Source organism: Anguilla anguilla, chromosome 2 (genome assembly GCF_013347855.1).
Source record: "Anguilla anguilla isolate fAngAng1 chromosome 2, fAngAng1.pri, whole genome shotgun sequence".
In the NCBI taxonomy this organism is placed as follows: Eukaryota; Metazoa; Chordata; class Actinopteri; order Anguilliformes; family Anguillidae; genus Anguilla; species Anguilla anguilla.
In genome coordinates, this window is record NC_049202.1 from 6,328,774 (window position 1) to 6,356,482 (window position 27,709).

At 43.7% G+C, this 27,709-nt stretch overlaps 1 long non-coding RNA gene across 3 annotated transcripts; it reads right to left on the reverse strand.

The window, feature by feature from the left end:
- Positions 1-1,780: 1,780 nt before the first annotated feature.
- Positions 1,781-26,929, reverse strand: LOC118220084. Of its 3 annotated transcripts, none has more exons than XR_004763912.1 (3): positions 26,544-26,929; positions 5,291-5,404; positions 1,781-2,569 (listed from the first exon to the last, which is right to left on the reverse strand). It is a non-coding gene; the product is annotated as an uncharacterized LOC118220084 (long non-coding RNA). The 3 variants fall into 3 exon arrangements; XR_004763911.1 differs by having other exon boundaries at positions 1,781-2,332; positions 26,544-26,924; XR_004763913.1 differs by lacking the exon at positions 1,781-2,569 and adding an exon at positions 2,811-3,596 and having other exon boundaries at positions 26,544-26,927.
- Positions 26,930-27,709: the final 780 nt, after the last annotated feature.

A 27,709-nucleotide genomic window follows, 5' to 3' on the forward strand; every position in this document is an offset into this window, starting at 1 on the left:
AGATTTCGCATTATCGTGCTACGTTCGGGAATTCATTCCGGAAGCGTCGCGGGCCTTCCGGAATCCCAGAGGTGTCTGCGCGAAGGGAATCATGGGAAGCGTTCACAGTCAGATATGATTCAGGAGAATATTTCACGCGGCGCGGAACTGAAAAGAACCTGTGAGAAAACAGCTGAATGTGAAAACGCTGCTCGAGTGCCACCACACTCTCGCGTCCCTTCCATTTTTTTTTTTTTTGGTCAATCATGGAAGGGGAATATCTTTAATGCGTCTTAACACAGAGAAACTGGGTCAGCTTTACTATAAAAATGCAGCAGGCCCTACTATTTCCTGTTGTCTCTTTAAACACATTTTAAGGGCAAACTCAATACATGGTTGTTGTATGTGAAGGTAAGTGTTTGTCAAAGGCATTGACTGCATTTGTTTAATATGCTTTCCCCCCCTTTTCGACTCAATTAGTCTAATTGTCCATTCCATGCATCCATTATCTATACCCGCTTATACTTGGCAGGGCTGGAGTTGGAGCCTATCCCAGTGCGTATTGGGTAGAATGGCAGCCCGTCCAGGGTGTAATCTAGTCACTCACCATTCACTCATACACTCATACCTGTGGGCAATTTAGAGTCTCCAGTTAGCCTAACCTGCATATCTTTGGACTGTGGGAGAAAACCGGAGTACCCGGAGGTAACCCACGTGGGCACGGGGGAGAACATGCAAACTCTCGACTGGGGTTCGAACCCATCACTCGTTGTTGCATCCTTTCGCAATTCGGGAGAGGGCAGATGAGAATGCCACGCCAGCCGATGCTCACCACGCTACAGTTCACAAGTCGGGCCTCACACAGACACGAGTCGAAAGGAACTGGGCTTGTAACCGAAAAGGTCGCAGGTTCGATTCCCGGGTAAGGACACTGCCGTTGTACCCTTGAGCAAGGTACTTAACCGAAATTGCTTCAGTATATATCCAGCTGTATAAATGGATACAATGTAAAAATGCTATGTAAATGTTCTGTGAGTCGCTCTGGATAAGAGCGTCTGCTGAATGCCTGTAATTAAATGAATAATGAATAATGAAAGAGGAAGGCGGTTCACGCGCATCCAGATCGACCAGCAGGGGGGTCGCCGTGGTTACGATGAGATTCTATCACTGGGCGGCGCTACAGTCAATCGCGCTACACGCCCTGTGGTTCTGCCATTCGCGGATAGATTGTGTTAAGGGCGTGTTTTAGTGCATGGATGGCCAGCGTGGATTCAGTACCAGACCACGCTGCCCACTAGAACACTGCTTCAGCAATACGAGATACCCGACTGCCTGCACACATGTTAGTTTTGGTGTCACATCAAACTTATATGTATACGTTTATGTTGCTATGCTGGTATTTATTAAATCAGGGAAATTACGGTGTGTGTAGTATTTCAAGCATTCAAAAACAAGTTAATGGATTTAACAGGATGAGGATTCATATTTTTTTATTCCCATATGGGTTTGACCTTATTCTGAACAATACCCAATGCATAACCATTTGAGTCCCTATTAAAGTATAATGAAAAAAATATTTCTACCATTGGTTTTTTTTAATTTTATGTTCTTTTTTTTTTTTGTACATCCTACATCATTTTATTTAGTATTTTTGGTTAAAATGTGTTATCTTTTATTAGACTGATAAACTCTGGCACATTATCACTTTCATATGAATTCTAGTCATATGTACTTCCACTCTTAGGGGGCTGATCCAAGAAATGACTCTGAACAGATGACATAAATTAAGATTATGTTTATTTGCGCACACAGCATGCATATTGGATGAAAACAATAATGTGTGAGCACAAATTACATTAACCATGGCAACGCAACAGTTCTTTTGTACATGCAATATTGTTTAACAACAAAATACGCTTATGACATTCGATACGTGTACCACTTAGTTTAATTGTGTATACTACACTTTGTGAATACATGGCATACTTCCTTCTGAATTTTTTTGGCATTACAGTATCACAATTTTGTCAGTGTTAGGTAACGTAAGTATCAAATAAACACTGCAGAAATTTTAAACGCATAGGAACATAGCACGTTAGCAGTAAATCATCAGATAATTTTATGGAGTTACTCCCATTGGTCAAAAGTATCATGTGGCCATCGGTACACGTTGCTGCAGCATCAATCACCACTGGCAGGCTTTTCTTGAAGATTGAATACTGAAGTGAGATTGGAGTGCATTTGAGATGATTGCACATGTTCAGGAACCTGTGCTAAAGTAGATCACTAGCCATGTAAGTATAAAGGTAACGTGTCTGTATCCTGATTGGTCATACAACACAGACACCATCCCCTGCACAGAATAATAACAAGGAAAATAAAAACAATATGAGCAAATATTTACATTTAAACAAAATCATATCATAAATGTCTCACTGGTACTCCCAAGACTTAGAGAACATGAAAGGTATGCAAAACCAGTGGCAAATACAAATTTGAAAATGAAAAGGATAGATTGCCTACAGGGAAAAGCTCTGGATAGGTGTTTTTACTTCGTTATCCTCCTATGCTTTGAAGAGAGGCTTTTATCCTTGAAGGAATATAAGCATACATTCAGTACACCCTGTTGAACAAGGTGATACGAAGGAGCATGTATTTTTTTTTCTTCAATATTTTGTCATTGTCTGGTAATGATATCACATTTCCTTGCGGATGCTGGCATTTTTTTTTTATCTGTTTAAACTAACTAACTTGGAACAAATGAGAAATTAAAAATGACAGGCTTTTAACCCCCCCCCCCCCCCCCCCCCCCCCCCCCCCCTTTCTTCTGGAGAAGCATAACTACTGGCATATACCAAGTGAAAAACCAAGCACAGAGCCAAAAGAAGCAGTGCGTTATTGATTTTTTTTTTGTTTGTTTCTTTAAAGTCATTGTCTGACACGTAGTGAAAACCTGTCGCAAGACATCTTTTTTCCTGTCAAATACAATACCTCAAAGCACTTTTTTTTTATTTCATCTGATGGCAAACAGTTGTGTTTTTTTGCGAAGCCGAGATCTTGAAGGAAGCCTGATGCAATCGAAACATGTACACCTGCAATGCTCTTCAGTCGAGCCCCAACAGCAAGGCAGGCTTCCGGGCGGCGGGTCCTTTGCGTACTGCGAACTTCAAGAAGTTCTTGTCTTTGCCATGTTGTCATTTAAAATATTTCTGTTTTCATTCGAGGCATTACACGGCTTGGCCCCTGAGTATTTAACCAAATTTCTCACCTGCTATGAGGGTCCCTCTGGGGCTGTTTCGGTAGAGTTTTTTCTCTGTGTGCACAAAACCTGTTTTAAACTCAGGGAGTGACTCGGCTGATTCTGCACAAGGCTGACAAGCTGTAGGATATCCTGCCAGGACGTACTGTACGACGAAAAGTCCTTCCGTATCCACACTTCAATCTTGATCAAAAACCCACTTCCTGTAATGACTCGTGCTACGTTAATTCAATCGCTGCTGGCATTTTATTCTTCAGCCTCCATTTTAATTGAGAAATTCTCTTTTGTTTTCTTTTAATTTGTCGACGTTTCTCTGCAGCGATGTCCACCGTGAAACGTTTAGCCACTTGAAGCAGACCTGCAGGAATCAAAACCTTTATTTGTGTCCAAAAAGTTTGCATTAGCCGAAAAAAAAAAAATGCCATTAAGCTCAGGATGTACAGCTGTGTAAAAATAGCATTCCCTAAACCAGAAAGTATGGGCCTTTAACTCACTTTCAGGACACAGGTCATCCTTACAGGAAGGCAGGTGTCAGAAGCGTATCTGTACACAGACACCTACCTTCACGGCAAAACTTCTGATGTCCGTGGCTATTATTTATTAAAAATGGAAGAACTGCCAAAGACATCAAATCGAAAATATATATATAAAAAAAAAATCGCTTGTGTCATGTTGGCCCCTGACTGCTGTCATGGAGGATGATTGCGCTGTCTTCTGTGTGATGCTGGCGGAGGATGAAACTCTAAAACCCCTGACATTTCTCCCAATTGCACTTCCAGAAGTCAAGATTGTCCATTGTGCTGGACAGGCAGCAACAGCAGCCTTAGGACAGCCACATTGTTAGCCAGTGAGCAGGAGAGGAGGACGTCTATACAGGACACGGAATGAGCCGGCAGAACAAGGGGCCACAGACTGAATTTAACCAAGAAAAAACTCTGAACAAATACTGGGAAATTTTCTCTTAACAGTTATTTAAAAAAAATAATAAATAAAAAATGACAAGCTAAGTTTGCTGGAATGGCCTGTTCTTGTCATATTATTTCTTATGTTTCTTCTGAGAATATACAACCAATCAAGCAACTATACCATTTGCCTTTATCTGACCCATTTTTTTTTTTTAAGTAGCTTGCTCAGGAATGATCACGGGCACTGGAAAGACTTTGAGCCTGGTAATTTCATTGCATAATGTTTAAAATGTTTAAAATCATGTCAAGTGGTTCATAAGGCTTTGTTATTGCACACGCTACATGGAGACGGTCAGTTTGATATATGCTTGTGGAACTCAAATGAGCTTGTAAATCCTCAAACTTTTCTTTCTCAGGGTTTTTTAATTTCCTCCTCTAACATTCCACATTCATAAAACGAGGTAGATGTGAAGGATTTATATGACATCTAGCAATGTCTGTGATTAGTGTATCGTAAACTTGATATGCACAGACTGCTGTATTAATATTCTGAAATATTACAGCGCAGCAATTCAGTAAATGGCTCCAGAGAGCGTGTTACCCTGACAACAAGCCTTTACAGTGTTGACAGGGAAAGCAGACAAATATTACAGTTAACCCTTTGAAGAGCTTTTTTTTTTTCTTCTTTTTTTTTCTTGAGTGATCTAGAACGCCATTGCTTTCAATTACCGGTAGTGATTGTTACATCAGCATTAGAATGCTCAGTTAAGAACATTCTAAGCACATAAGAGGTTTCTAATTTTCTGGCTACTTCTGAGCAGTTTTTACAGTTGCAGTATATAAACATGTGCGTGCAAAAATTAGCACATTTAGATTTTGCTAATGCCACGTTATGAATAGGCCCTGTGGCGTTGTCAGTGAATTAATTTTCAGCTCTGCCTCAATAAGAATTAGCGACACAGATCAAAACATGCTAGTTAGAAAGCTAACTGGGCAAAAGTTTAACTGTATTGTCAGATGTGATTTTTCAATGACACAGAGGACTGCATTTTACTGTGATTCCCAGTCTGTCTAGACCTCTCAGATGCACAAATGAGCATTTGGAATATTCACTCAACAGAAGAAGAAAGAAAAAAAAGGAACTCACCACTTTCAGCTGAACATTCAGAGCTTTCAGCCTTGAAGTTGTGCGAACAATGGCCGCCACTCATCTCCGAGGATGTGGGGGTACGTTCAGTCGCGTGCTTTGGTGTCCGTCCCTCTGGAAGGCCATGGAACAGTCAGATTTGGCCAGGAGGGAAGCGTCATGAGGATGAACCGAAGTAATTAATGAAATGCCAGCCTTACTCCAAAACTGTACACTGTGATGCAGCTGGACATTGCCAGACCGGATCCCCTTGTGGTCCCTATGATTGCAACCTCTGCTTGTCATTCTTACGGTGACAGGTGAGAATACAGCACACGGGTTCAAAGTGGATTTCAGGGTCTGTTAAAAGTGACCGCTGTGACAGATGTTAGAAACTATTCATCAAAAGAGATAGAGCGGCTTACTATGTAATCTTTGTCATGTTGAAATATGGCGACACTTAAGGTCGAGAGCTTACGTGTAACTCTATAACCTCTTTGACATCGACCGTGACGTCTTTTTTTTTCAGACATCACAGGGATTCCAGGATTACCTCCTGGTGGGGAAAAGATCTGTAAGATCTATTCAAATGCAGTGTGTCACGGCAACGACAAAACATCTACATATTAATTTCATAATACTTAATTAGCTTATGCCACAACACGTAGACTGAAGGACTGAAGTATTGATATGAAAGCACATATTTCACTGCCTCGCCGCTGAGTCGAGCTCCGAAATTGACCCAGAGACGTTCCATCAAAAACGGCATAAAGGACAAGCGAGCCACTCACATTTTAAAGGACCATTTTCAGTCCCAGGGAAGACAGACACTGTAAATGATTTCGGTTTTAATGCGCTGCTTCGATCTGAAACAGCCACAAGGACGCCGCAAAATAATAAATAGCAGAAGGAAAAAAAGAAAAAAATAAATTTCATGGTGAATCATCGGGAGAAATGTTGTTTCGAACCCGCCGCCATTACCATGAGGAAGTGCAATCACAATGCTGCCCGCGGTGACAGCAACACGTATTCATCTATGTACAAGTGTGCCAGCCTCCGCCATTTGTATTAAAAGAACTTTTAGCTACTATGCCTCATACCACACAGTGTACATTTCAGCTTAAGCCTCTCTCTCTCTCTGCACGAGCAGTAAAACAACTATTACTACAACTTTTTACTGTCTCACAACACAACTTGCTTGTAAATAATTACCAAGCTTGCAGACATCACCGCACCATTGCACTGATAAAATACAAAGTAAAAAGGAAATAAATAAATAAATATAAATAAAAAATGGAATCCATACCGAGCTATGAAATGGGGGGGGGGGGGGGGTGCGGGGGGGGGGGAGTAATCCGCAGCACAACTGCATTTTGTATTGGACTGCCGAGTGGACGGGGGGGGGGGGCGGGGGGCGGGGTGCAGCGTGTAGATTTAGGGCCTTGTTTTTCATCAATCACCAGCACTCGAGCCTCCGGAAATGCTGATCGGCAAAACAAGAGGGTGGGAGGAGGAGGGACTCTCCCGGGAACCGGAGGGGATATTTCGACGTTAGAATGTTTTAATAACCAGCCTCCCCGCCAGCAGATGTTGTGGGTATCTGCTTCTGGGGCAAACAAAGCGAGGGCGGCTTTGGTTTACTCTCAAAAAAGTTTACCAGTTTCATCACTGCGAGACAGAAAGGGTAAAAATGATTTTATTCGCCCTGCGACCTCATTTCTGTAATACCGTGTTTTGAGGGAGATTTATTTCTTATAACACCTTTGTGAGCATTCATAAAGCATTCACAAGCAGAGTCATTGCTTTCCAAAGACTGGTTGGTCCTGCATATGTCCTATAAGAAATTAATTAATACATTGTATATAAAAGCTATAGAGCGACATTTTTGCTTGTAAAAGGTCCTATATATGCATTTTCACGGACATATGAATTTGTTATTATCAACCATGATTCTTTGGTGGCTGGTGCACATCCATAAACTTCACAAAGAAAAGAAGGCATTCGAACCAGTGGCCAACACAAATAATTAATGTACACTATTATACTGGTGTGCACATTCATTTGAACACACACATATTAATACACACACACACACACACACACAGATAAATACATACACAAACGCATACGCACAAATGATAATAGTGGTGATATGTACTGTACAAAATATCAAATATATTGTGTCAATAAATGGGAAACTTTTAGAAATTCTCATGATTAAATAACGTGCCATGGTCTTCCATGTTTGAATAAAATTAAAGCACAGCACAGCATCTTGTCATTTCATATGATTCAGATTTAAGCATTTTATTCACTCAAATCTGTACGCAACAGCCAATGCATAATACTATTCGTATAAATATTATGTTGAATCTAAGTTGAGAAACCAATCAGAAGGTGTGAGTCCAAGCAAGTGGTAAAGGAAATTTGGGTTACACTGATAATCGGTGCAACTAGATTGCAGGTTACTGCAGTAAATCATATCAAATGCAGTTTTGTCCTAATTTTTCACAAACTAGAAGTTAGAACATTCTGTTCCCTCCAGAATATTTTCATCAACAGCTTGGATACAATTTAAATACATTTAACCATATAACATTTTACTTTTCAAAAAATAGTTTTTTTTCATTAAAATGTCTTGTCTTTGCACAAAATGTAATTGATAGTGCTTTCTATTGAAGGCACTTCTACCATAATACAGATAACATAGCTTCCACATTCCATATTGCTTCATATGTACACGTACATGCAAGTGCACACAGTATGTGTATGTGCTGGAGAGCAATAGTCGCAAATCGTTTGCCGTTATTATTCACGCCGGCAAGATTGTGGCAAACCAGTGACAGAAACAGACACGGTTGCAAGCATCCCAGTGCCGGTGAATACATCCTTTTGTCTGGAAGACATTGTTCACCGTGGTCCTTGAGCTACCTTCTCAACCATGCCCACATACACAAAGAATCCGCATGAATGCTCCAAGAATGTCAGATGTTTATCATCTCAAGTTGATACGGACCTTTCAATCCCGCTACTTAATATTCCTTGCTACTTAATGGATTCATAGTCATAGACTTTTAGTCTTATTTATTGAAAATGTAGACTTGAGGAGTTTTTTTTTTTGTTTGCTTTTTTTAGAACACTGCCAAGTAGTGCAACGATAATTTACTTTGTAATTGCAAGAGAAGCATCGCCACTCAAGAAGGTTGGATATACTGTATGTGGGCACTTAAATACAAAGCGGTGTCATCATATCTTCCGTTTTACTTTTGTATATTATGTTTGTAACACGGTCTCATGCACAAAGTGGTCGGCAGCCATGTTTGCTCTCCCACAGAAGCTATTGAGGTGCATTGTGGCCACAACTTGAAGCAGTTTCACAAATCTTGGCCTATGAGAAGGCCTCTGGCCTTACTAGACAATAATCTTTTTATTTTTATTTTATTTTTCTTCTTGAAGGGTTGGCCGTTTCTTGAAAGATTCCTATTGCAGCAGCGACTAGCATAGTAGCCATTTTGTCCAGAGTTAGCCAACGAGAAGGGTACAGAGTGGTATGACTTCAGTTCCGGGTCAAAGGTTAAAAACCAGTAATCCCCTGGTTTAAAGTGGTCTTTACTTGCTCTGGCCCCACACTGCTGCATGCAAGATAAAATTATTCTGAAATGAGAGCTTTTCTTTCTTAAAAAAAAGGTTATACAAAAATTCTAAACATTATATTTAAATGTACAGACAGCAACATTATTTGATCTGAAAATGAAATAGAGTCAGTGTATCCCAATGCATCTTCGGGAACTGAGTAAAAAGATTAACCTTAAACCACCCTGATTCATGCAGCATGGCCCATGTGATATTTTCAGCGTTACTTAAACTGTCTGAGAGAGAAACTGAGCTTTCATCCACCTCCAACAATGTTTACCACATCTAAACAGCAGCATTTCCACAAAATCAATTATGGAATGGTTTTTCTTTTTTTTTCCCAACATCAAAAGGATGTAGAGTGTGTGAGTAAAAAATGTCACATCTGGGAGGTTTTTCTGGTTGCTGAGAAAGAATCAAGGTGAGTCTAAAGACACTTTTAGAGTATCATAAATGACTGATTTTGAAAATACATATTAATGCATGAACATTTTTTTCCCCCATCACTTTCAAATATTGTAGTAAGCCTTTTGGTCTGCACATCTTCAGCCCAACAACAATCGGCTGCTGAAAAATTCATGAAACCCCCCTTTTCATAGACCTTAGCATCAGCCTACCAAGAGCCCCCCCCCCCCCCCCCCCCCCCCCCCGTCCCCCCCTCCCACCCGCACATGCGCTTAGTAGCACAGCCCGAAACGTCGGGACGAGCATAAAAAAAATGTCCCCCAGGAGATTATTTATTCCTCTTTCGGGCCCCTGCCGCCATCAAATTAAACCGTTGTGAAACGGCACCCTAAAACAGCCACCGTCCGTCTGTCAGAAAACGCAGGGGAACGGGCCGCCGCCACCGCCGCCGCCACCGCCACGGGCGAAAGCCCAAATTATCGGAAAGACGTCGGCCGACCGCGGAGTTTTCGATGACGAAGGGTATCTGGGGCACGATTCAATCTGGGGGGGGGGGGGTGTGCGGGGAGGCTGCTGTAGCAGCGCGCCCGTCTCCAGGGCCCGGGTTCAGGGCTGCAGTAAGACCCATTGATAACAGATTACTGCTTCGATTAAGCCTGGCAAGGAGAGGCAAGCTATTCTGCTGCGCTGCCCGCAGAAATCCCTCTCTCTTTCTGTTTTTATTTTATTTTTTTTTATTGCTGAAGAAATAGTCTGGCTCTTTCCATTTTTCTTAGGTCCCTCTTCTGGGGGGGGGGGGGGGGGAAGACGCCAGCGTTCCCGCTTACTTCGCGAGTTCCCCCCACCGTCAGCTGATCAAGCACACCCCCCCCCCCCCCCCCCACAACATTGACGCGACACTAAAGAAACTGCAGCCCTCATCTGTCAAAGCCTTGGGGCTTTTTTTGTTTTTACATCAGCCCTTCAATGAGGAGGCAGACGACGAGGAGGCGAAGGAGCTGCACGAAACACGATGGGAAATATATGGTAAATATCCAGTATTCCACTGCAGTATACCTTTACAATTATACATGTCTGAAAGCAGCAATATTTTCTGCTCGGTCATATATTTTGAAGTTTTGCAATATCTAGGTGGGGGTGTCAAAGATAATATTATTGTGCTCATACCTGGGGGTGGGGTGGGGGGGGGGGATATTTGTTCTTTTTTTCAGAATGCTCCTTTTATAACCTTGACCTGATGAGGGTCAAGGATGCTGTGCCACTAACAAATCTTCGTTTTTACTCTGTCCTCCGTGTTGTGCATTTCTGTCCTTGCTTTGGATGACACCAGCTGTTCAGTCGGAGATTCTCTGCACTTTCGCTGTTAAGTCTGCTTTGCTTTTCACTAAACCTGCCATCTAACACTCAGCAGACCACCTAGCCCCCTCTCTATCGATCTGCCGGGGAGAGGGGCGGGCGGGGCGGGGGGGGTCACCGGAGGCCAAAAGCAGAGGAGCCCAGCGATAACTCTCATGCGACTCTGCCGGTGGAGATGGAGAGATACGCGCATCATACCCATTTAAGATGCTCCGAGCACAGCCAGGCCTGGCGTGGGGATCCGTCTAATCCCCCGCTTCTGTCTGAAGTAGCGGCGGCAGTCCCACAATGCACCGGGGGGCTGGATCACACAGACCCCCTCCGGGCCCCCGGTCGCCGCCATATCGCCAGGAGATGGAAAGGAGATTCACAGCCCCCCGGCTTAAAATATAACAGAGATCGGCCAGGTAGTCTAGGTGTGGATAAAGAGTATTTGCTGTCCTTTTTTTTAAAATGCCCTTTCAACCACTCCATCCTCCCATCCCCCCTTCCTTCGGTTACATTTTTAAAAAAAACACACCCACCCTTTCCTGATGCACACTTTTTAAATTTTTTTTCTGATCGCGAGATACGCTCAGAAATTGGGTACAGATGGGGACGGGGGCCCGGACCAGGAGGCATGCCGGAGTCGGCAGGTGCTGGGAGGGATTACGGCACTTTGCTTCCTAAATAAACATGGGACCCTTTCGCCTAGGCAGCACCCCCAAGGAGAAATCAGCAATGGGCTGAGACTTGAATCTGCAGAGGCTGGAGAGTGGACGATGTCGTGGCAGGGGGTGGGGGTGGGGGGGACAGGGTTTTTTGGGGGCCCGGTAACACACCGCAGGAGAAAACAGGCCTCGTCACACTCGAGCGAGAGTCTGAAATGCACTATTCTCCTCGGATAATGAAACTCGACCCCCCCCCGCCCCTCCCATGGAGAGCCCACAGACAGGGCCCAAGCGGGCGATCACGTTCCTTGCAGGGGCACTGACACCTCCCCAGAAGACCGGGCGCCCGCTGGACCGCATAGGATGGGTTGGGGGGGGAGGTCGGTTTGGGGGGGGGGTTGGGGAATGGGGGCCAAGGGGGGGTCAGCCGCCCCCAAAGAAGCAGGTTATCGCCTGGCTTCACCCCTTTGTACATCCCTTCTATTTCATTTCTCCATCCCCCTCCCTTCGCCCTTTGTCTCTAAAAAAAAAAATGGGGTTCTGGAGGGCCCCCGTCGCCCGCAGGTTTTCAATCGGCACCTTGGAAACAAGGTGCGGGCGGACCCCCTCGTCCCGCCGAACCGCCGAAATTAAGCGCTTCGCTGCCAGACCACGTCCAACAGCCAGCGGACACCCCGGCTCCCCGGGACCTCCGGTTCACAGGCTTTACCGCCATCCCCCCCCCCCCCCCCCCCCCCCCCGAGAGCCTCGCAGGCTAATGTATATAAGCTCACCAAGCGCCGCGTCGATGGACACGCGGCATTCGCGTCCACGCAACGCCGCGGATGGCCAATTACGCATTCAAGAGCTATTTCGCCTAAAAGTGGACGGCTAAGTAAGTGGCTGGGTTTGCGAGAGAGAGAACAGCTGGGATTCGGGAGACACATCCCTCTGCAGCACTTTCAGTAACCATGAGAGGAAAATGCAGATGATTGATGGACGCAAGTAAAAACGAAAAAGCTGCCGGAGAATGTTGACACAGCCGCCAGATGGTTGTATGTATTTATGCATTTTGCGGATTTAATTACTGAATTTAATTCACGTATTAGCATTTGACACTGCGCAAGATCCAACGGACCAGTGCATTGCTGGTAACCTGAAATAAACGGACTGCTCTGCATAATGGTTACTCTCAGTTACGTCACAATAGTTATAACTGCTTTTTATTGTCTGTATGCAGTACCTGAACCATGACTTTGTGCCCAACAAACATTTTTATACAGCCGTAAAAAAATAATTTTATTGCATAGTATGAACTGTAAAAAGGAGTGTCAAACGCAGGTGCTTGGCTCTGTTCTGTCTATGAGTGGGTAGTGCTGGCTATCACAGGCCACGTTAATTAACCTGATGCTAAAAAGCGGTGAATTTTACGAGAGCTTCACAAAAGCTGGGCTAACAGGTGCATAAAGATGGGGACCATTTTAGTAGCTGTCTATAAAAATAAAAAAAAGAGAGGAAAAAAAATGGCCTCCTTTTTAAGTTTCATGGTGAGCTGCTTGGGTGACAAACAACCTTGAAATCAAGCAAAAGGGAAACAAAGCATGTGGTCCAAAGGCAAGAGTGTAAAATGCATCGAAGCTCGAAGTTGAGAAGCAAGGTTTAACAATTTACAAAAGGTAAACGAAGAAAGAATAATATTTAAAAAAAGAAAGGATAAACGCTCTTTCTTACTGGCATCCTGCTGGTGGCAGATTTTCACCCCAGACGGAGAGAGAGCTTTTATCCCTCAATAAAACTCCACGAGGAGGTGGGAGAAACACCTCTCCCCCGGGCGCTCGACTGGAAAAGCATTCATTCTGATTATTCAGCGGCGGGAGCTCGGGGGCGGGGTGGGGGGTGGGGGAGATCGGCCCTCACCAGGGACGTGCCCCAACACCAAAGTGAAATCACTGGGAGGGGGTTGAAAAAAAAAATGTTCGGTCGGCTCATGTTTCTCCAGTGAAGAAACCGGGGGGGGGGGGGGGGTTTACTCCTCCTGGTCCAGGACTGGGGGGCTACACATGTGTCACATCAGCTTTGTTTAATTCAAATTATGTAAATTCTGCAGACACCCCAAACCCCCCCCCTCCCCCCCAAAAAAAAAGGAGAGCCCCCATCAGGGCGGACGGGCTATACTTTGTTTTCACTGTAAAATTAAAGCCTACAGGACAGCAGATCTCCAGGAACAGGGGTTGGGCAGCCCAGCCCTAGAGGCAAACCTCACTGCTATGAGCGATGCGGACCTCTTCCTAACAGTTCTGTCCGAGCGTTAAAAAAAAAAAGCAGCAAGACGTCGCCAGCAGGAAGTGCCCCCGTCAACTGCTCGCGAGCAGGGTGGAAAAACAGGAAGCTCTATAGACGTGGATCTCCCTCTTTGGCTCGGTGACCATCGCACGTGGGTCAGCCTGAATGAAACGGCGGTGGGGGGGGGGGGGGATTTTTTCACCCTGTGACAAACCTGGTGAGGTGTGGGGGTGTACTACAGGTATTGCATGGACGGATGCAGCCACGTAGCTGACGTCAGCATTGTGGGTTTTGCGATTCACAAGGACACCTTGCTGCTTTCCCTCTTCCTGCTGGGGTTTGAGGTGCAAAAACAACCTGAGTCACAGCTGGCTACTCGCAGCTGTGTAGGAGAGCGGTATTGTTTGAAACCGAAATCTCTGGACCCTGAAAAGAGAGGCTTTTATTATTCTTTCTTTTTTTTTGTACATCTAGTTCCTTTTTCATAAATCTATTAAGAGCTAACGATGAGTCATGTGCACACCGTGCATGCGATGACACAATTGCAGACACATGCACACACACGCACACGCACACACACACACATACACTGCAAATGAAATGAGAAGGAATTTCTGAAGGACAACTGAAAGAAGCTTGAGGACAAGTAGTGAGGGTATGTGGTCTGCATACCTCTTCCTCATTGGTGACTCAAGACATAGTGCGACCTGATTGGTTAATAGTCACTACATGAACCGAGAGACTGAAGGTGCAAGAGAAAGAAGATATAGTGCTTTTAGCAACATATGGGTTTGAGAGTACAGTATTAGATGTAGCATAATCAGGCCGGGTGAATTCATGATAGTAAATGCTCAGAGTTCAGTGTTAGTCGAGGCTCTCCCACTGTCCTTGTTCAAGAACGGCCCACTTCTCTCTCTCGCCCGACCTTCCTGTTGGCGTGTTTGCTCTCACGCACGCTCTGATAAACCAGAACGTGTCCAATCAGGTAAACTGTGAAAGACCAAACAGGGTGGCTTTTTATCCGACTCTGAGAAAACTAGTGTGGAAGGCTCCAATTTGACCTGAATAGAATTTTTAAGATTAATTACTATAATTTAAAAAAATTTTTTGAATCATACTTCTCAGAATACCTTTTTGTAGGACACCAGTTTTTGGTTATTGTTTTGTTTTAGAGGAGCGTTCCCTGTGTTTCTCGCTTTGTGATTGGCTGTGGGCTTCTGCTGTAAACCTACCGATAGTACGTCCAACAAATAACAGGATGCTCATTCAGGCAGGAAGTCTTTGAGCTCTTTAATTCATCCACTTGGTCTGTTTTTTTTTACCGCAGGGCCATGGCCTTGACAAGAGGAGTCAGCCTCGTCAGATACATATGAATTAATCACTACCAACATCCACAAAGAAATGATTCAAGCCTGCACTGCTGAAATGTCTTTGCAATAATATGAATCACCACCGTTTAAATGCAAGTTTTCCTATTTAGACCTTCCAAAAAAAAAAAGTAATAACCCATAACAACATGATAATAATTTGACACGGAAGCAAGAAGACGTAGGTTTTTTGGCGACGAACACCATCACCGTACTGTGAATCATTCTCGACAGACCCTGGTCATGTGTAAATATGCATGAGTATCACTCATATGCAATCCTTGAAGGGCCTCAAGGACGTTTTGAATTTATTTACCACCCCCGATTCCGCCTAGCAACTGTCAATCAACCGTAATGCATATTCCTCCCAGTGCGTTACTGCCTGACAGAGAAGCGACTGCAAATGGACGAGGAGCCGGTAGGGTTTACTCCACTGGGGAGAGGCATCACTGCAGACTGGCGGCTGTTGTGATGTAGTCAAACAAGGTAGTTTAATTACATTTCGCAGCAGTTTGCTTGCGGTTCAACTACATTCACTAATTTTTTGTAGTGGTTGTAGTAGTTGATTACATTTTTTGTCATTTTGAGGTGTTCAGTACAGGAATTTAATAACTAATTTTTGCAGTAAGATATTTGCTTCTTCAAACCCCTTTGACCAAATGCCTCCTCTCTCTCTTTTCCCTCCAATCCTGGTTGGGGAGAAAGCACTCCGCTTCACAATAGTTGCCAACGGTCGAACGCCAATCGCCACACATCGCTGCTTCTCCCCAGTGAGCAACTTAGTGATTCTCCTCCTGTGTAAAAAAAGGTATTGCTCACATGCACATTATATCTAGGGAATATAATAATGATAGTGTTTTGGTATTTTTTTTACTAAGCAGTTTGAACAGAAATGTCACAATATCACATTGTTAGGTTTTGAGTTCCAAATCCTGTTTTTTTTTTGTTTTTTTTTAAAGTAATTTTTACAAAGCATCTGTCTCCTTCACTGAAAAAGAAGAAAATGATTGGCTGTCTGTCTCAGTGGAGTGTATTGACAGCAATGCAATCAGAGGTCAAAAGTGATCTTTTGGCCTCTAAATTACAATCAGCATGTTTCTCTCTACTCCCTCGCGTCCGTGTACGTGTCCTATACGGGGAAATTAAGGGAAAGGTCTCCGATCCAGGCACGCTACGACGAGAGCCCTTTGAAGACTCAATTGCCAATGATCACCTCCAGTTCACTTACCTGCGCGGAAAGCAATCCATTGCCCTCCCGTAATCAGGGTAGATTGCACCGGCCCTAATGAACATTCCGGAATGTTCCGGCCTAATGACAGAGCCATTCAATGCAATCAGGAGAGGGTCCGATGCCGTTTATAAATGACTCTGAAGATGGCTCGATATACACTGGAAGCGCCGAAGTCCGTTTCGCCAAGGCGGGGGACCCCGTTGCTCTCTACTGCGGTCGGAGAACATTATAATTAGCGGGCTGCTCCGTAGCTTCTGTGCGTCTCCTAACTTTGCCCTTTTCATCTCGTTTAAACTCCGCGCTCGGTGAACGAACGGTGGAGGGAAAATAGAATGCCAAGAGGAGGCATTGAAAGAAATGACATTTTGTGGTTGTACAAGAAAAAAAAAGAGGCACTTACAAAATGATACAATCAAGGGAGATTAGCTTATAATGGACTACTGAAGGTCAACTGGTGATTATAAATCTAAAAAGAAAAAAAAAACATCTAAGAGTTACTGGGCTTTCTGTGGCTGGCCGGGTGCCTTTTGAGTCACACGCCATATGCTCGCAGTTTCCATTTAATGTTGATGTTCAAAATTGCTAATGCGGAGGGTTTTCATTAATGCAAGCACAGTCCCTTAACTCCACTAAAACCGCGAGCTCTGCTTTGCCTCGCAAATGGCAGATTTTCGCACATGGTGTTTACAAGCTATTCCCCACTGATGCGGGTTTGAAGACAAAACTAAATAGAACCAATGATTAAGGATTCTTCCCCCAGTTTAAGCCATTACGAGACCTGATTAATTCAGGGCTATGTTCTTGTCTTCCAGCCAACGTTTTTTTTTCTTTAAGGCAAGGCGTTGCTAAGCAACCTCGGTTGATTATCAGTGTAACTGACCAAAGCAAAAGTATACTTTTGTGTATTAAAAATATAATTCAAGTATACACAAATATTTCAAGTGTACTTATAGTTTTTGCACTTAATAAAAAGTATGCCTAAAATATACTTTTTAAAAGTATGCTTCCAAATATATGACATTAAGTTATACTTCAGTATACTTAAAATAAGCATACTAAATTGCATATACTTATAGTGGTATTTTAGACTTTATTTTCATCACTGGATAGCATGCTACTAGTATACTTTCTGAGAGGCTACTTCAACTTGACTTACCTAAAAGTGTATTATATATTATACTATTAGCACTTTGTTTCCATTCTTGGGAAGTGTACTATTACACGTTTCTAACACCGATTCAGGCTAAAGCCTATACACTGTAGCCCTGCTGCCTTGTTTAATTGTCAATCGTGGTTTTATGCATTTCATTTTAAGTATGTACGCAAGCATATGTATATTTAGTTGTTCATTTGACCCATAATAATAATGTTCCGTGTTTTTCCTACTTGGACTGTATTTGTGAAGTACGACGGTGACGCGTGGGAAGTGCATGGCATGGTGGTGCAGTGGGCAGCACGGTCACCTCACAGGCAGAAGGCCCACGGTTCGAAGCACAGCTGCGTTTGCCCCGTGATGGATGAGTGACCGCGTCGTAAAACCCACCGAATATTAAACAGAAACCGCTGCAGGGCTGCATTTGTCACCCTCACCTTTCCTTATTGCAAGAGGGGAATTTTGTATTTTTCTTAAGAGTTCCGTGAAGGGGTAATTAATTAGCCCTATGCTATATTTTATTTTCAGATGAATCGTTGATAAATAAACAGGGAAATCTCTTAGGAGCTCCCCCATTTGTGTTGTTTTTTTTTTTTTTGCATTATTCCAGATGGTCGTATTTTCAAATCGTACATCTTGCTCAGTTGGGTCAGCAGAAGCGCACGCAATGGGAGGCACACAGCTACAGTTTTCTTCCGTATTGATACTCGCTCTTGTAACAGCCAGTCACAACATAATATCACAGATGTGCGTGGAGGAGAGCGCGCTGCGGCTGGTGAAAACAGAGCCAGCCTACACAAACGAATGCTCATATGTGCAAACAGCCCTCGTGATCAGTCTACAGGGTTCTCGTCTTGACTTACCCTAGCAGTACACACACAGCCACTGTGTGAATTAGGTCTGCCTTTCAGAGTGTATTGCTGTTGAAAGAAAATGCACCACAGTACAGACCTGCTAGGAGTTCATCACTTCATAACTTGTAGCTATGTCTTAGCCTTGATCAGAGTCTACATGCTTTTGTTCCATTGCAAATTGTGCATATATTTCTAAATACTATTTATTTACTTACTTCTCAAATTGTGCATGTACATGGGGGGGAAAAATATGTTTTAATATGTTCAAAGCATGGACAACACAATTCAAGCCAGCTCTGGGCTTTTGCATCAATCCGGGACGTGATTTATCTTCTTTCTTTAAAAAAAAGAAAAGAAAAAAAAAAGAATTACATTTTAAAAATCACTCGCCACGAACGCGACGCAGGAAATCAGACGGCCGCCCAGCCGAGAGCGTGTTCCCCGCCCCTCTGCGACGCGCGATCCTGCGTCCGCGAGCGCGGCGGCCGTCTCCCCATCGCCATATTTAGAACGTACCGGAGGCGATGATGATTAATTTCCCTGCGTTGACACTTTCGAGGGCTCTCAGTCGTCTCTCTCTCTCTGTCTCTCTCTGTCTCTCTCTGTCTCTCTCTACTCTCTATCTGTCTCTCTCTCTCTCTCAGTCGTCTCTCTCTCTCTCAGTCTCTCTCCTCTCTCTCTCCCTCTGTCATCTCTCTCTCGGTCTCTCTCTCTCTCTCTACTCTCTATCTGTCTCTCTCACTCACTCTCTTTCCCAGCCGTCTCTCTCTCTCTCTTTCTCTCTCTGTCGTCTCTCTCTGTCTCTCTCTCTCTCACTTTCTCTCTCAGTCACATCTCCCTCTCTCTCTCTCTCTCTCTCTCTGTCGTCTCTCTCTCTCTCTACTCTTTATCTGTCTCTCTCACTCTCTCCCAGTCGTCTCGCTCTCTCTACTCTCTCTCTACTCTCTATTTGTCTCTCTCTCTCGCTCTCTCCCAGTCGTCTCTCTCTCTCTACTCTGTCTCTCTCTCTCCCAGTCGTCTCTCTCTCTCTCTCTCTCTCTCTCTCTCTCTCTCCGAACGTGGCCGTCTCTGCGACGGGGCCGGGGTGAAGCTCTGGTCTTAATTTACAAATTCCGAAGGAGCGCGAGGATGGCGTGAGTGGCGGAGGTGTCATTTATATTGGAGTCGTCGAGGAGAGAAGGCACGAAAAGCGCAGGATGAAATCACCATTATGGAAAACGGGAACAAGGGGAGGGGTAGGGTATTCTTTTTTTTTTTTAACCCACCTTCCTCGCTCAGACAAGACTGACAACCCCCCCCCCCCCCCCCCATATCCCCCCACACCCGTTTTTCATGATAGTCTGGTGTGTCAGCTGTGGAGAAGTGAGATAAATGGCTCTCCAGATATTAATCTGGGCACGCTCAAGCAGGGAGCTCCACTGTCAGGACTTCGTATAAACCTGTCAAACGAGGCGTGCCGAGGACCGAGCGCCACCGTAGCCAGGGTAGCGGGAGAACGGACGGGCAGCCGCCACTGGGGGGGTGGGGGGGTGGGGTTTGGGGCTGTGGAAGGGGGAGGGAGGCGCGAAACACGCGACTCGCTGACCGACGTGCTCGTCACCAACGCGCTCAACCCATGTGCTGATTCGGCGGTAGCCTCCATTCTCCTAGACCCGGTGGACTGGCTCAAGACCATCGATATCCCTGCTTCTGTCACCAGTACTACCAGGAAGATGCCAGAGCCATCACAGAGTATTAACCCTTTGAGGTGTAAGATCACAAATATGTAAATCTATTTTTTTTTTTTTTTACTGACCGAACTAATGCGGATGTAACAATCAGTACTGTAATCCATCCATACAGATTAAATACCTCGTTCAAGAGTACGAAAAGCAGAGCCCAACCTGGGAATCGAACCTGACTCGTGCCGCCCTGCATGACTAATGTAAATATTACTAATGTAATGTAAAATATTTTCACTAAATCTATGATTGTGTTCAATTCTGCAAACAGAAATACAGAGCTATGATGCACAAAATAGCTTACATTTCTGGAAACTGGGGCATTTTAGAGGGAATTCTTGAAAGGCTCAGGAGTGGGAGGTTGTTCAGTACAGCACTGATGACATCAGAAGGCAATGTTTGGTTAGCAGGAACATTGTTCCAGGAACTAAAAGGGACGTTGATCCAGGAACATGTCCTACTCGAGTAAATCACGTTATCTGGGGGTTGTGGTGTGCCGGATATAACCACTGCTGACCCATTTGGTTCCTCCTTGAACAGCTGGTGCCCTATGCAACCACCTATGTTGCATATTCCTAGAACTGGCACTCAATTTGTCCAAAGCAGAAACTCTGCTGTCAATCTCTCTCTTAAAGCTTCTCCAGGTCTAGCACAAAAGATGTTTATGCGACAGAAAAATCTTTCTGGAAATGGATCAGCTAATGTGAAAGCATTTAAAAATCCAGGAGAGGGGTTACTTACTGGGTGTTCCTGTCTCTCAGTCATCGTTTGCTTTTTTTTTTCAGACAGCCTCTCTATCGGTCGAGATAAACATCTGGCCCTGCTTGGAAGAACACCTCTCCGGTCTTCAGCGTTTGTGTTCAATAAGGCTTTCCTTAAGCCTGCTTGAGAAACACAAACATGCAGCGGAAAGTTGAAAACAGCCAATGTGTACCTACTTCACGTCTTCAAAAGATGCACAACTGCTGATCTGTGTGAGTGGTTGATGTGTGGCGCATATTAAACACTGCAACAGAAGTAGTTAGGTGTATTTCTGGATCTCTCTCTCTCTCTCACTCTCTCTCTCGCTCACACACACACACACACACACACCATGCAAACTAGCATCCCTGCAGTGTGTATATGCCCACCGCCAGCGACATTTGACAATGTTACTGGTTAGATTCATGTCAAGTTTTATTTGTATGTGTGTATATACACATACATTGCATGTTTCGAATCTGTATATTTAGGAAACTTGATATTTGTACCCTGTTTGGCAGCCCGCTATAGGCAGTGTGTTGTATCCCATTCCCACATCAGACACACTGCTCTGGTCCCTGGATACCGTTGCCATGCTGTTGGCTGTAGCGGGTGATGACAGCGCTGACAGTGCAGCGCGTGTGACTGCTGGAAACACGCACGCTTCCTGGAGGGCCCCTGAGGGCCCCAATGTGAGAGACCCCTGGGGGTGAAACGCCAAACAGGAGGAGACAGTTTGTTTTCAGTGAAAGTGTTCCAAAATCAGCACAGTTAATTTTGCTACATAACCCCCCGCCCACTCCCCCTTCCCCTTCCCCTTGTCATCTGAGCTCACCTGAAAACCATCTGTTGCATTCCTAGATTTAAAAAAAAAAAAACTTTTCTTCTTAGGAGTAGCAGTAGCAGTAGAAGCAGCAGTAGTAGTAGTAAATTTAGCAGTAGTAATAACAGTAGTAGTAGGTAAATGATTGTTTATTTTCTCTAAATATCTGTCTAGTCTGTATACCAGTGACATAGCCTATACACCTTGGAACCATACAAAGCACAATTCTTAATGCTAAATCAGTTCTAACTGTGGTAATTTAACTCCAACAGAGTTGAGCAGAGACAATATTTACTTTTTTAGTTACTTTAGCTACACCGTTAGCATATGCATACTTTAAGCAGGCTGGGCAGTAAGGGAGATGCAAATAAATATAAGTGCAAATATTTGGAGTCAATATTTATGTCACATATGCAAAAGCAGAGAGGTTTTTATCTCCAGCACATGGTGGGCATATCTTTGTAAACCTGTCAAGGGAGGGAGGCATTGAACTGTTTCAACAGTAGGTGCTTTGTTGCCATAGAGAGAAAAAAATCCATATTAATAACAATAACTCAATAACAAAATATGGTGGAAAATGGTAGGAGAAACAAAATACATTTTTCTGGGGAATATTCAAACAATGTCATTTTTCTTCATAAAATATTACAATTTTCTCCACTAGAAACACATGAATACAATTCAGTTGAATAGGTGTTCTCTGAAAAGCACAGACACATACAAAAAAGAAAAGAAAAACACGACAATAAAACACACGGGATCCAACACCTCATGTCCCATGCAGAAGGCCACGGTTGACCACAGAGTTCTTTATGTCAAGAGCCCCTTTTGACATTTTAATTCTGTCAATGTTTTTAGTTACTGCACGCGTTCGCTCGGGAGAACGATATGATGCAATCAATTCCATCTGCCAGTCACGTCAGCACTTAAAGCTACGGTGCCCGGTTTACAAAGGGCCCACAGGCTGCGGTGATTGCTCACCCCAGAGCCTTCATTACCATCAGAGGGATTCAACACTCTGCGCGACGAACGTTTCGACCCCGTCCTTTGACTTCGGCGCACCGTCAATTAGAAAGTGCGGAGAGCGAAAGTCATTTAAACGTGATTTCAGCTCCTCTGACAAGAGGGCGATAGGAGCAGTTACAGCCTGTTTGTTTGTTTATTCATTCATTCGTTCGTTCGAAAAAGTTGACCCTGTCTGCATCGATTTGACGGAGCAGACCGGATACTGAATGGAACCTTTGAGTGTAATTCCTAAAAGAAGAAGAAGAAGAAGAAGAAAAACCAAGTAGTAAAGGAAAGGACGGCGATCTTAGTGGGTAAACAAATGAAGAAATAACGGAATAACGCCATTCGCCTGAGCGTCTCGAAGAAAACGGAAATTTGCCGCGGTCGCTCTGCGAGCTCGTTCGGCCCCGGGGGGCGGCGAAAGAAAAGGTGGCGGCAATCAAGATATGGCCCGGGGCCCCCCGGAACCCCGAGAGAGACCCATCAGAGCCGTTTCGCGTCTCAAAATTCAATTGAGCCACAACGCGGCTCTCGCTTGCCATCGGCGGCCCTGTCTGGTTTACTTAGTCTGCGAGCACACGGGGGGGATTTCTCCTTAATTTGAGGTAGCCGCGACTCTGGGGGGGTTGGCGGAGATAAGGTCCTTTTTTCGGGGTCTGATTTTTCTCAAATCTTCAAAGGAGAATGTGTTCCTCTCATGTCCACCAATTTCAGCTCACCTCTCACTATTGTTCCTGGGGGTTAGACCCTGTTTATGTTCTTATAATGGAATACTGAGGACAAATACGATTCATAAATATATATATATATGACATGCAAGTGGACAATCGTGATCAAGTGTGAAATCGAACATCCTGTCATGTGATGGAGTGAATTTCCTGTTATCTTTTGTGGGGCACATGGCTCATGCAAAGCTCATTTTATTAAATTTACATTTGCTCTCATTTGCTTTTCATTCATTTATTTCCTTGTTTTCATGCCTGTGTCCCTCCCTGTTCAACACTGTTGGAGTTAAATTACCACTATTAGAACTGATTTAGCACTGGGGATTGTGCTTTGTATAGTTCCAAGGTGTAAGGTACAAGGACTAGACAGATATTTAGAGAAAAGAAAGAGTCATTTACCTACTACTGTTACTTATTACTACTGCTAAAACTACTACTGCTGCTGCTGCTACTACTTCTAAGAATAAAAGTTTTTTTTTTTTTTTTTTTTAATCTAGGAATTCCAACAGATGGTTTTCAAGTGAGCTCAGATGACAAGGGGAAGGGGAAGGGGTTGGGGGGGGGTTATGTAGTGAAATTAACTGTGCTGATTTTGGAAACACTTTTACTAAAAACAAACTGTCTCCTCCTGTTTGGCGTTTCACCCCCAGGGGTCTCTCACATTGGGGCCCTCAGGGGCCCTCCAGGAAGCGCGTGTGTTTCCAGCAGTCAGACGCGCTGCACTGTCAGCGCTGTCATCACCCGCTACAGCCAACAGCATGGCAACGGTATCCAGGGACCAGAGCAGTGTGTCTGATGTGGGAATGGGATACAACACACTGCCTATAGCGGGCTGCCAAACAGGATACAAATATCAAGTTTCATAAATATATAGATTCGAAACATGCAATGTATGTGTATATACACACATACAAATAAAACTTGACATGAATCTAACCAGTAACACTGTCAAATGTAGCAGTCGGTGGGCATATTACATAGTTTGTTGCACATTCTACGGGATTCAGGGCTGTTTTAACCTTTTTCCAGCCCCGAAAGAGTTCTTTCAGGACCAAGACACCGACCAGACAAACACACACACTGAAACTGCACCTGTTTAACAGCACTGGTGTAAAAAACGTCCAGTTTGAAATTTAAAACGTTTCTTGAACATAGCCTTGGAAGCAAAGCTGTAATTACACAACATCCAGACATTAACACTGTTTTTTTGTTTTTTTTTTTAAATCTTTTTTTTTTCCCCGTTATTTCCACACTGGCATCCTGCTCATTAGCACAGCATCTGACATTCTCTCCAAGACAATCAGCACCTGTCCACCTGACGGACTGCCAAGGGAAAACGCGAGAGGAGACGAAACGCTGAAGGACTCGTCCGCTGGAGATCTGCTGGAGTCCTGCTGGATGTTTACTATGCGCATATTCAAGGGGACCACAATTAACAATTCACTCAGAATCCAGTGAATATTAACAACCAGGTGCAGTTTTTTTGTAAATTCACAGATGCGTGTACAAAGAATATCTGTACGTATTTGTCTGGATGAAGCATGGATAAATGTGATGATGAATGAGTAAATTTGCCATCATGGGAATTTTAGACATTTTTTCTTGTACACCGTAGAATTTTCAGCACTAAACAAACTGTAATAAGAGTTTTCATATGACCATGAGGGACCAAATGCACCACATTGGAGTTAAAAGCACTCTGACATTTTTCTGCGTATTGCAAATATGTTGACAAGACTAGCACAGGGGTGTCAAACTCCAGTCCTGGAGGGCCGTAGTCTTTCCTGGTTTTTGTGAATTCCTTTCAATCAGCCACCAATTTAGGCCTTGAAAACAAAGTATATGGACTCCTTTCCTCCTCAGTTTATTCTTTGGGCTAGAAACTAAGTTCTACTGAACAACAGTGCTATGCGAAAGTAGCTATAGCCATTGTTGTTGAATATGTTTGAGCTAATGTGGGTTGCTTGCCTCATTTGTTAAGTTGAGAATGTGAGTTGGCAGTTTATTGTGAAGCTTCAATTGTTGTGCCATTTTTATGCTATCATATGTTTTTGCATGAGCGCTTTTGACTCCCATGATGGCTGACTTTAACCACATAGAACATCATTAATTCCACTGTGGGGGAACCTTGTTTATATGGCTTGACAAGACACTCTAATAAACTAAGATGTAGAAATGAAGAAAACATAAAATTTAATGCATTGCTTCTTAAAAGAAATTAGCAGTTAATACGATTTCTCAAGTTGAAAATTATGTTTTGCTTGGGTTGCAATCCACGCTATAGTTGTGATATTACATTTCAAACCCTACCTAGCTGCCAGAGTTATGTGAATTAATTTTATTTTGGTCTTTTACACATCAGCAGATTCTTGATGGCTATCATCTCTCACCAAACCAGCTGGCTTCCAAGATCAAGTGCTTCTGAAATGATTCATTATTCTTTTTTTTCATTAAAAAAACGAGCTTTCAGTGTTTTAAAATAATAAATAAATACATAAAACTAAGCACTCAAGGCGTACAACATTTAAGTGAGAAAATTGTTTCAGCATAAAAAGAAATGCAGTTATAATTTACATAATGCTTTCTAATCTAATTTCTTCAATCGCCCCATTGATACCTCAGTGGACTGTGCCCAACGAGTGTTGTATTTGAGCTCAGCAAACACGGAAATGAATAACGGCAAGACGTTCCAAATCTACTTGTTTCTGATGCAGCAAAATGTCCCTCTTTATAAATGTATCCCTCTGTCTGGCTGTGTGACCCTATTCAGATTAGAGACAGGCTGCCTTTTAGTTCTGGTAACAAACGGACGTCAAATTTGATTGAGAAAGCCCATTTCCAAGCAAGAACAGGAAGGTTAGTGCTGTACCTAGATGCACTTGTTGTCTTTTATTGAAGCAAACTCCAGCCCACGTGTCAAAAATAGACTGGAAACCCCTGGGGGAAATCCACGACGCGATTGTTCACGTTTGCAACTTCTGATTACCTTAATAGGCTCGCTCAGTTTATCTCTTCAATCAAAGCCGAAAACGACGAAATCTCAAATGTCAGGTCGTTTCGAAGCCCTTGTCGTGCTGCCCACGTCCGGTCGGTGGTTTGAGAATACTAAGAAGATTAAACTCTCTCCTTAGCTAACATGGCTTTCGTAAGTCAACAAATTCACCGGCAGCCTACCCGACAGCCGGTACTTATCGATTCATTTCATCAAGCAAATGGCAATAAGAATCATCCCATTAGACAGGGGACTATAGGGGGGCTTTAGCAAATCCTGCTTTATAAGGTCAACACTTCCAAGTCAGGAGGACTCCGCGCGCACACAACGAGCTTATATATATATGTACTCACGGTTGGCCTCGTGTGAACTATCCTGTGCGTTATACCCATTCCTCCTTGTCCTAAATCTCGTTTTTTACTGCAGAAGGACATCCATGGAATTTATCTATCCGTTAAACACACTGCCGTTTATTTGGCCTGTTCAGGCTTAGCAATTGCTTACCAAGGCAATTAATTGAATCAGTTAGCCGGTGTTTACAATTAGAACGACACTGAAAATCCTGCGCAAATTAGCATCCTGGAAACAGTTGTTCGCGCCCTCCTGTTAAATTGGATGGAACTAGCTCGGAGTCATAAGGGGGAACTTAGTTTTAAAAACGTTTTCTCTTCCTGCGCGCGCAGTCTGTGATTACTGCAGAAGGAGATTTAGGAGGTTTACAAATGAAAGTCCGCGGATGGCTCATTACCGAATCCCGGGGACGCCTGGCAACGGTACAGCGATGCTGCGCACAGATCGCATCTACCATACGTCACGTGCCTCCCCGAATACCTGCCTCCACCGAACATGACATTCACCTCAGAAAAAGGATGTCAAGAAAACAGTTTTTATTGGCCTCCCCGCGGAGAGCGCGCAGCGACGAAGCTGCGTTTGACTTCTGCCCTGCGTCGCAGCAGAGAAGCGAAGTGGGAGAATGGTTGCGCAGAGACGCAATTATGTCCCCGCATCCAGGGTGTATATGCTCCGTTTCATTACCCTGCAGAAACTTGTTCACTATCTGCGGTGTGATTTGTGCCAAACTGCTCAAAAATGTGTGTTGATTGTTTTTATCTCAGTGCCCTTTCTCTCGCACTCCATGGCTCACTAACATCACATTATTAAAAAAAGAAGTATATTCGGTTTTATATATTAAGTTATGTAGTCTGTTTCATTCAGGTGGGAATGAGCTAGTGGAGTGCTAAACAGTGTAGCCTATATAAAATATATAGTTAGTCATCTGATTCTATTTATATAGCATTGTATTAATCTCATAGGAAAGCCTTATGCGTGATGCATTGCACACGATTGCATAAATTAACCATTATAGATTTCCAGCAGGCTTTTTTTTTTTTTTTTTTTTTTTTTTTTTGTCAAGTATATTAATTTGCCTCAATGAGCAGGCCAGTTATCCAGGTACGCCATGGGCATTTTCCAGCCTGCGTGACTCCAGGGCTTATGTCTGGCTTTCTTTTGTCAAATG